Source organism: Rhinolophus sinicus, chromosome 15 (assembly GCF_057876585.1).
Source record: "Rhinolophus sinicus isolate RSI-liver-muscle chromosome 15, RSI-T2T, whole genome shotgun sequence".
Classification (NCBI taxonomy): domain Eukaryota; kingdom Metazoa; phylum Chordata; class Mammalia; order Chiroptera; family Rhinolophidae; genus Rhinolophus; species Rhinolophus sinicus.
The window spans coordinates 75,265,324-75,273,290 of record NC_142515.1 but is presented as its reverse complement, the minus strand read 5'-3'; positions in this window follow the sequence as shown (position 1 = coordinate 75,273,290).

Below are 7,967 nucleotides of genomic sequence, written 5' to 3'. Positions count from 1 at the left end.
AAAAGGGGAAAGGGGGAAGGAGGGAAACTGGCGCTCAGAGAGAGAAGAGGCGAGCGGCAAGGCTCCTTCTGGGCGGGGCCTACGTTAGAGGGGCGGGCCATGGACCGCCACAGTAGGAGGGACTTTATGTAGGAGGTAGGCCATTGGCTACCACAGAAAAGAAGGCCCAATCAATGTAGGCGGCGGGTCATTTGATAGCCTCCGCTCCGGGAGGCGGGGCTTAAAATAAACTGCGGGCCATTCTATACCACAAGACAAGCGCCTCAAGGTAGGGAGCGGCCATTGGCTACCACAGGAGGAGGGGCTTAAGCAGCTATCCGCCATTGGATATTATAAGCGAGGTTAACGCAAAGTAGGGACGCGCCATTGCCTGACTGAGGGGGCGGGGCTCAGGGGAAAGAGCGGCCGTGGAGCGTCTTAGAATAAACAGCCACGAAAAATACAAAACACTTAGGAAAAATTTATTGAGCACCATGTGCCAAAGCCACAAAATATCCAGTATAGATTTTAATTCATTCAAGAAAAATGTTTTGAGCAATGCGTGACCGAGTTACTTAATGTCTCTGTGCCTCAGTCTCCCCGCCTGAAAAATGGGACTCATAATGTTACAGGGGCATGAGGATTAAATGACTTCACCTCGCCTAAGACGCTGGAAACTGTGCCTGGCATTAGGAAATACTGGGAGCACTAGATCCTGGTACCCTGCCCTCAAAGACATGAGCAAAGACATGTTGATTTCTTTGTAATTAACTGTGATAAACAAAAAAATTTAATTTCCAGGGCTGAAAGTCTTTGTAAAAGAAAGGGTTTATTAGGCCACTGCCAGGAAAAAAGAGACCGTTCTTGGGGCAAGGAGTCGAAACCACCAGCAGCATGGCTAGGTAGGAAAGACAACATGACCATCACCTCAGAGTTTGCAGATCTTTTGATGCATCAAGTCAGGGAAGGTGGGGAGGAGATGTACTCTGTCTGAAAGAATTACATTAGCTATAGGCAAAGGGGTGGGAGAAAGTGAAGTGAAATGGGCCTAGTTCTGGGATAGAAAGAAGCAGCAGAGTCCGTAAAGCTCATGTGTAAACAAGAAGCGGAGGCTCCTGGGGTTGGAGGGTACCTAGCTCTTCTTTCTTTTTAACCACCTGGAAGTTCATTTATAATTCCAACGTACACTATGGGATGTGAGCAGTTTTTTGTTGGTGTTGCACTGCAGTTGTTAACTGATTAACCTCTTTTTGTCTCTTCCTTCCTCCCTCTGTCCTGCTGTAATTTAATTTAGGACATCTCAGAATTTTCTCCTTGTCAACTGCTAGGAACTCAGAGTAGAAGAGCCAAAGTGTTTAAGAAAAAGCTGAGTACTGGGGGGCACTTCGTGTATCCTGGGGACCAGGAGAGCTTTCTGGAGGAGGTGCTTTAGAGACTTGAGATAAATGGAAACTGACTGATACAGTGATGTGGGTGCTGGGAGGGCTTTGGGGCAGAGGGGGGATAGAGATTGCAAGCATTCGAGTTTGAGATGAAGGAGTGAGTGAGTGGGGTAAGGGAGGAAGATAAGGCTGGAGCCGTCCATTGAGAACCTATCATCGTGCCTTGTGACCATTGGTGAGAAATTTAGGTTTTGCTTTAACTTGTTGGGAAAACTGGAGGGATTGATCATAGGATACAAAGAACTCAGTCTCAAGAAACATCCTTATGGGGGCCGGCCTGGTGGCTCAGGCGGTTGGAGCTCCGTGCTCCTAACTCCGAAGGCTGCCCGTTCGATTCCCACATGGGCCAGTGGGCTCTCAGCCACAAGGTTGCTGGTTCAACTCTTTGAGTCCCGCAAGGGATGGTGGGCTGTGCCCCCTGCAACTAGCAACGGCAACTGGACCTGGAGCTGAGCTGCGCCTTCCACAACTAAGACTGAAAAGGACAACTACTTGAAGCTGAACGGCACCCTCCACAACTGGAAGTACACACTGTTCCCCAATAAAGTTCTGTTCCCCTTCCCCAATAAAATCTTAAATAAAAAAAGAGAGAGAAAGAAAGAAACATCCTTATGGGTGAAAGCAAGCGTCTCACCCCAAGCAAAACGGGTTTCTGAAGCTGGCAGGCTATGTGTGTCTTGCTACATACGGTGAAAGGGACAACCTTTGAGATCCCTGACCAAGGACAGGCTCTGCTGCCGACGCATTGGGAACAGATGGACTGTGGGCTCCAATATACCTCTGCCTGCAAATCCCTCAGAAGCTTTCCTTTTGTACGCTTACCTCTTAGCCAGCTTGATGCAGCTCACTCCCTCGTCAACACAGCCTCATTGCTCAGCACACTGCTGCCTAAGTTGCCCCATTTCTGTAGGGTTCATCTCTGACATCAACAAATACTGAGGGATGGGGATGGGGATGACATTGGAAGAAAGGGCTGTTACATCCTTCCCTTCTCATATCGTCTATATCTTGAAAGCCTGAGAACTACACCACGTTTCTCAAATGCCCAGGAAGAAATAGATTATAAAATGGGGCCTAACCCTGGAAAGAGCAGGTTTCTTTGAATCAAGAAAGGCAAGTGAGATAAGTGCCAAATCAGTCTCCTCCACAACAGAAAGCTATGTCTGGGCAGCTTGTTTGGTGATTGAGTTTTTCCATATCTTCCACCCCAACCACCTTCCTGCTGTCTTGCTGTGTATTTTCCTTATAATAAAGTTGTGGTTCTTTTTCCCCACTCCACCCCCATATTCTTATGCATGTGAAATATTGCTCAAAAATACTTTTTTTTACAAAATTAAACAGACTCACCATCTGACTCAGCAATTGTATCCCTAGGTATTACCCAAGAGAAATAAAAATGACATCCACACAAAAACTTCTACACTCATAGTCACCGCAGCATTTTTCACAGCAGCCCAAAGGAGGAAATTATCCATCGGTGAGTGAATGGATGAGTCAAATGTGATATATCCTTACGATGAATACTAGTAAGCAGTAAAAAGAAACAGAGCACTGATACACAGTGCAATGTGAGTAAACCACAAAACCAATATGCTAAGCAAAAGAAGCCAGTCACAAAAGACCACATAGTCTACGATCCAATATCATATGGCATTTGATAGAATGTCCCCAAAAGGCACATCTTTCAAGACAGAAAGTATATCAGTGGTTGTCTTGGGCTGGGAGTAGGAATCCGAAGTGACTGCAAATGAGTCTGAGGTTTCTTTTTAGGGTGATGGAAATGTTTTAAAATTAGATTGTGGTGATGGTCATACAACTCTGTAAATATACAGTAAAATCCATTCAATTGTACATTTAAAACAGGTAAATTTTATGGTATGTACGTTATATATCAATAAAGCTGGGTTTTTGTGTATGTGTGTTTTTTAAAAGATCCCTTTGGCTGCTTTGTGGAAAAGGGCTATATGTAGGGAGAGTTGCTAGATAAAATTCAGTATGCCCAGTTAAATCTGAATTGCAGATAGATACACAACAAATACTTTTTTTAGGATGAGTATGTTCCATGCATTATTTGTCTTGTACAATATTTGTGACATGTCTACACTAAAAAGTTATTTGTTTTACATCCTATGACAGGGATGAACTTTAAGGACATTATGCTGAGTGAAATAAGCCCAACACAAAGTGATAAATACTGTGTAATCACACTCATAGGCAGTCTACAGAGGAGTCAGATTCAGAGACAGAATAGATGGTGGGAGCCAGGGGCTGGAGGAGGGGAGGGGGATATGGGGAGTTTAATCGGGTCAGAGATCATTTTCCGAAGATAGAAGTGCTGGAGACGGTTGGTGGTGGTGGCCGTACAACTATGGGAATGTACTTAATGCCACTGAAGTGTATATTTTAAAATGGTTAAAATGGTAAATTTTATTGTATATATACATACATATATGTATGTATATGTGCCCATATATATAAAACATTAAAGTACTTGTTGTTTATCTGGAATTCAGATCTAACTGGGCATCCTGTATTTTTATTTGCTAAATCTGGTCACCCTCTCACAGGGGTGGAAGTCATGTGATAAATGAGGAAAGTGGTACAGAGCGATCTGTACTAGGACACGGTACAGATGGGGAGACTGAGGCCCAGAGAAGGGTACGCCTTGCCTGAGGTTTGAGTACAAGGATGCCACTTCTGCGGGGATCTAACGTGCAAACTTCTCCCCCAGGCCTTGAGCCAGTGTAGAAAACCAGCCTGCCAGAGACTTCCTACCCAGACCTGGGTGAACTAGCTATGTTAGCAGCTGGGAAAAGGTCAGGCTATAGTAGAACCTGGGGGCAGAGTTCTCCAAGAGGGTGGGGAGGGCCCCCCAAATTGATGGGCCAAAAGGCAGGGGTCAGGGGGTGGGGGTGGGGGAGGGGAATCCACACCTTCCAGCCAAATCAGAGGCCAGTAAAACCAAAGTTTGGTCCATTAGTCTTCACCTGGTAGGTGATGTTACTTCCTGTTCCCTGAGAGGTGGGGCCTCACATCTGGCCAGTGGAAACAAGGCAGGAAAGGTGCTGCCCATGCCTCTCAGAACTAAAGATCCCCTCTAATCAGCAAGTGACCTGAATACCTACTGTGCGCTGCGGGCTTGGTTTCCAGCTTAAGTCCTGGACACAGCCTTCAATCCTATCATTAACAAATATTTACTGGGTACTTACCCAAGTGGAATAATAACTAACATTTATTGAGCAGCTACTATGTTTCAGGCTACGCTACATAGTATGCATTTAACACAGTTCTTATTTTTTTCATCCCTGCTTTCCAGATGGGAAACTGAGGCAGAGGGACACCAGTGGGAGCTGGAATGCCTAAGTGTCAGGCTCCATTTGCCCAAGAGCTTCTCCCTTCCCCTCCCCCCAGCTATGGGGGTAACATACTTATCTATTGCAGGCTTGCTCAGAGCCAGAGGAAGTTCCGGCCTCATTTATTTTTCCCGGAAGCTTGTCAGAAATGCAGAATCACAGCCTCCTCTAGGACACATTAGAACCTGCATTTAAACAAGCTCTCCGTAGGATCCAAGTGTGCATTGTGCTTTGAGAAGCACCTCACTGAAGTGTGATTGCGGTCTGATGGTCTTGGGTTGAATTTCTACCTCTGTAAACTGTGGAGATATGGACAAGTCTGTCTGACTTTGCAACCTTCCCTATAAATTGGTGAGAAATATCAGTACTGATTTGCTAGGGTTGTTTGGCCTAGGTGTTGTATTCATTTCTTATTGCTTCTGTAGCTAATTACCATAAACTTAATGGCTTCAAACAATGCACATTTATTTTTACCACTGTGGAGGCCACAAGTCCAAAATGGGTCTCAATGGGCTGAAATGCAGGTGTTGGTAGAATTGCACTGCTTCTGGAGACTGTAGGGGAGAATCTGTTTTCTTGACTTTTCCAGCTTCTAGAAGCTGCACGCATTCCTGAGCTCATGGTTCCTTCTTCCACCTTCAAAGCCACAATAGTGGAGTCCTTCTCATATTTTTTCCGTCATCACATTTCCTTCTACCTTCTTATGAGGATGCCGTGATTACATGGGGCCCAACCAAATAATCCAGGATCATCTCAAAGCCCTTAATTTAATCACATCTGCAGCATCTATTTTGCCACAAATGTTACCATATTCACCGTTTCTCAGGATTAGGACCTGGTCATCTTTAGGGGCCATTATTCTGCTGACCACAGAGATTAAGGGTATGGCCCCAATAGGGTTAAAGTCCTAGGTCCACTGCTTAAAAGCTGGGTGACCTTGAGTAAGTGACTTTATTTCTCGGTGCCTCAGTTTACTCATCTGAAAACGGGAGTCATAACAGTGCTTGATTTATAAACAGAGCTGCTGTGAAGATTACATGTAGAATATGGGCCAAACCCTCAGCAAAGTGCTTAGCATACTCCTATACTGTGCATGCAGTGAATATTACCAGTGATTATTGTCAGAGGGAGGTGCTTTGGAGGGTTAGAATAAACTTCATCCAGCATAAGGAAGGTAGTCAGGGAAGGCTTCCTGGAAGAAGAGGATTGAGTTAGATGGAGGGGAGGTCTCTTGCACCTGAGGAAACTGCCTGGACAAAGGACTTGAGGTGATCTGTGACTAGTTCCAGGTAGAGACAGAGAGGGAAATGTGGGTGGTAACAGGAGATGAAGCTTCTTGGACACCTCATGGATCTAGGATCTTGAATGCCAGGCTGAGGAGCCCTATAGAACTTCACTCTCAGGGAAAAGGTAGGGTCCCTACCACTATTTGACTATGTGACTTCGAGCCATTTTCTTTACCTTTTATTTGAGATTATAAGGGATATGATCCTTTATTTCACAGTGCTAAATTGTAATTTTCAATATGTCAAACATTTAAAAAAGATGAACACAGGGGTGGCCAGTTAGCTCAGTTAGTTAGAGCGTGGTGCTAATAACACCAAGGTTGCCGGTATGATCCCCGCATGGGCCACTGTGAGCTGTGCCCTCCTTAAAAAAAAAAAAAAGAAAGAAACAAAGAAAAAAAGATGAACACAGTAGCACAATGAACGTGGTGTGTCCTTCTGTGAGTTAGCTATTGCTGTATAACAAATTACCCCAGAACTTAATCACTGAAATAACAAACATTTGTTATCTCATGCAGATTCTGAGGGTCAGGAATCTGGGGTGTTCCAGCTCAGGGTCTCTCATGAGACTGTAATCAAGATACCAGCCAGGGCTGCCTCATCTGAAAGCTCAACTGGGGCTGAAAGAGCCCCTTCCAAGGTGATGGTGTAGCAAGTTCCCTCACATGGCTATTGGCAGGAGGCCTCAGCTACTCACCACGTGGACCTCTCTACAGTGCTGCTTGAGCATCGTCACAACATGGCGGCTGGCTTCCCCACAGTGAGTGACCCCAGGAAGAGCCACAGAGAGAAACCCAGGAAGAGCCACTGTGCCTTTCATATCTACCAGTAGTCTCAAAGCTGTAGACTATTATTTCCGTCCTTTTCCATTTGTTACAAGCAAGTCACTAAGTCCAGCCCACACTCAAGGGGAGGGGAATTAGGCTCCACCTTTGCAATGAGGAGTGTCAAATAATTTATAGACGTATTTTAAAACCACTACAACCATACACCTATGTTCAATGATTGTTAACATTTTCCCATCTATGTTTCATATGTGTGTGTAGGTGAATATATATATATATATATATATATATATATATATATATATATATATATTATATATATAATGTGTATGTAAATATATGTACAATTGACCCTTGAACAATGGGGGGGCTTGGGGCACCAACCTTCTGCACAGTCGAAATTCTGTGTATACCTTTGTCTCCCCCCAAAACCTAACTACTAATACTCTCCTGTTGACTGGAAGCCGTAAGGAGTCAATGAACACATATTTTGTTTGTTATGTGTATTATAGACTGTATTCTTACAATAAAGTGAGCTAGAGAAAAGAAAAGGATATTAAGAAAACCACAAGGAAGAGAAAATACATTTACAGTATTTATTTTTTTTAAGTGTGTATAAGTGGACCTATACAGTTCAGACCCATTTTGTTCAAGGGTCAACTGTATATATATCTGTTTTTAAACATTTGAAAGTTTCATACTTCATGACACTTCACCCCCTAAATACTTCAGCATTTCCTAAGAATAAGGACTTTTTATTAAATAGGCAAGATACTTTTATGGCACCAAAGAAAATGCATATTTATTCCACGATACTGTTTAATATCCAATCCATTTTCAATTGTTTTCATTATTCTAAGAAGTTTCTTTTAGCTTTTTTTTTAACCAGGACCACATCAAGATTCATGCACTGCATTAAAGATTATGTTTCTTTAATCCTTTTTAATTAGAATCTTTTATTTTTCACAGCATTGACTTTTTTTTTTTAAAGCTTACTATTGTAATACCTTTAATGGCCCCCTTTTCCTGCCTTTTAAAATTTTTTTTATTGGGGAACAGTATGTTTCTCCAGGGCCCATCAGCTCCAACTTGTTGTCCTTCAATCTAGTCGTGGAGGGTGCA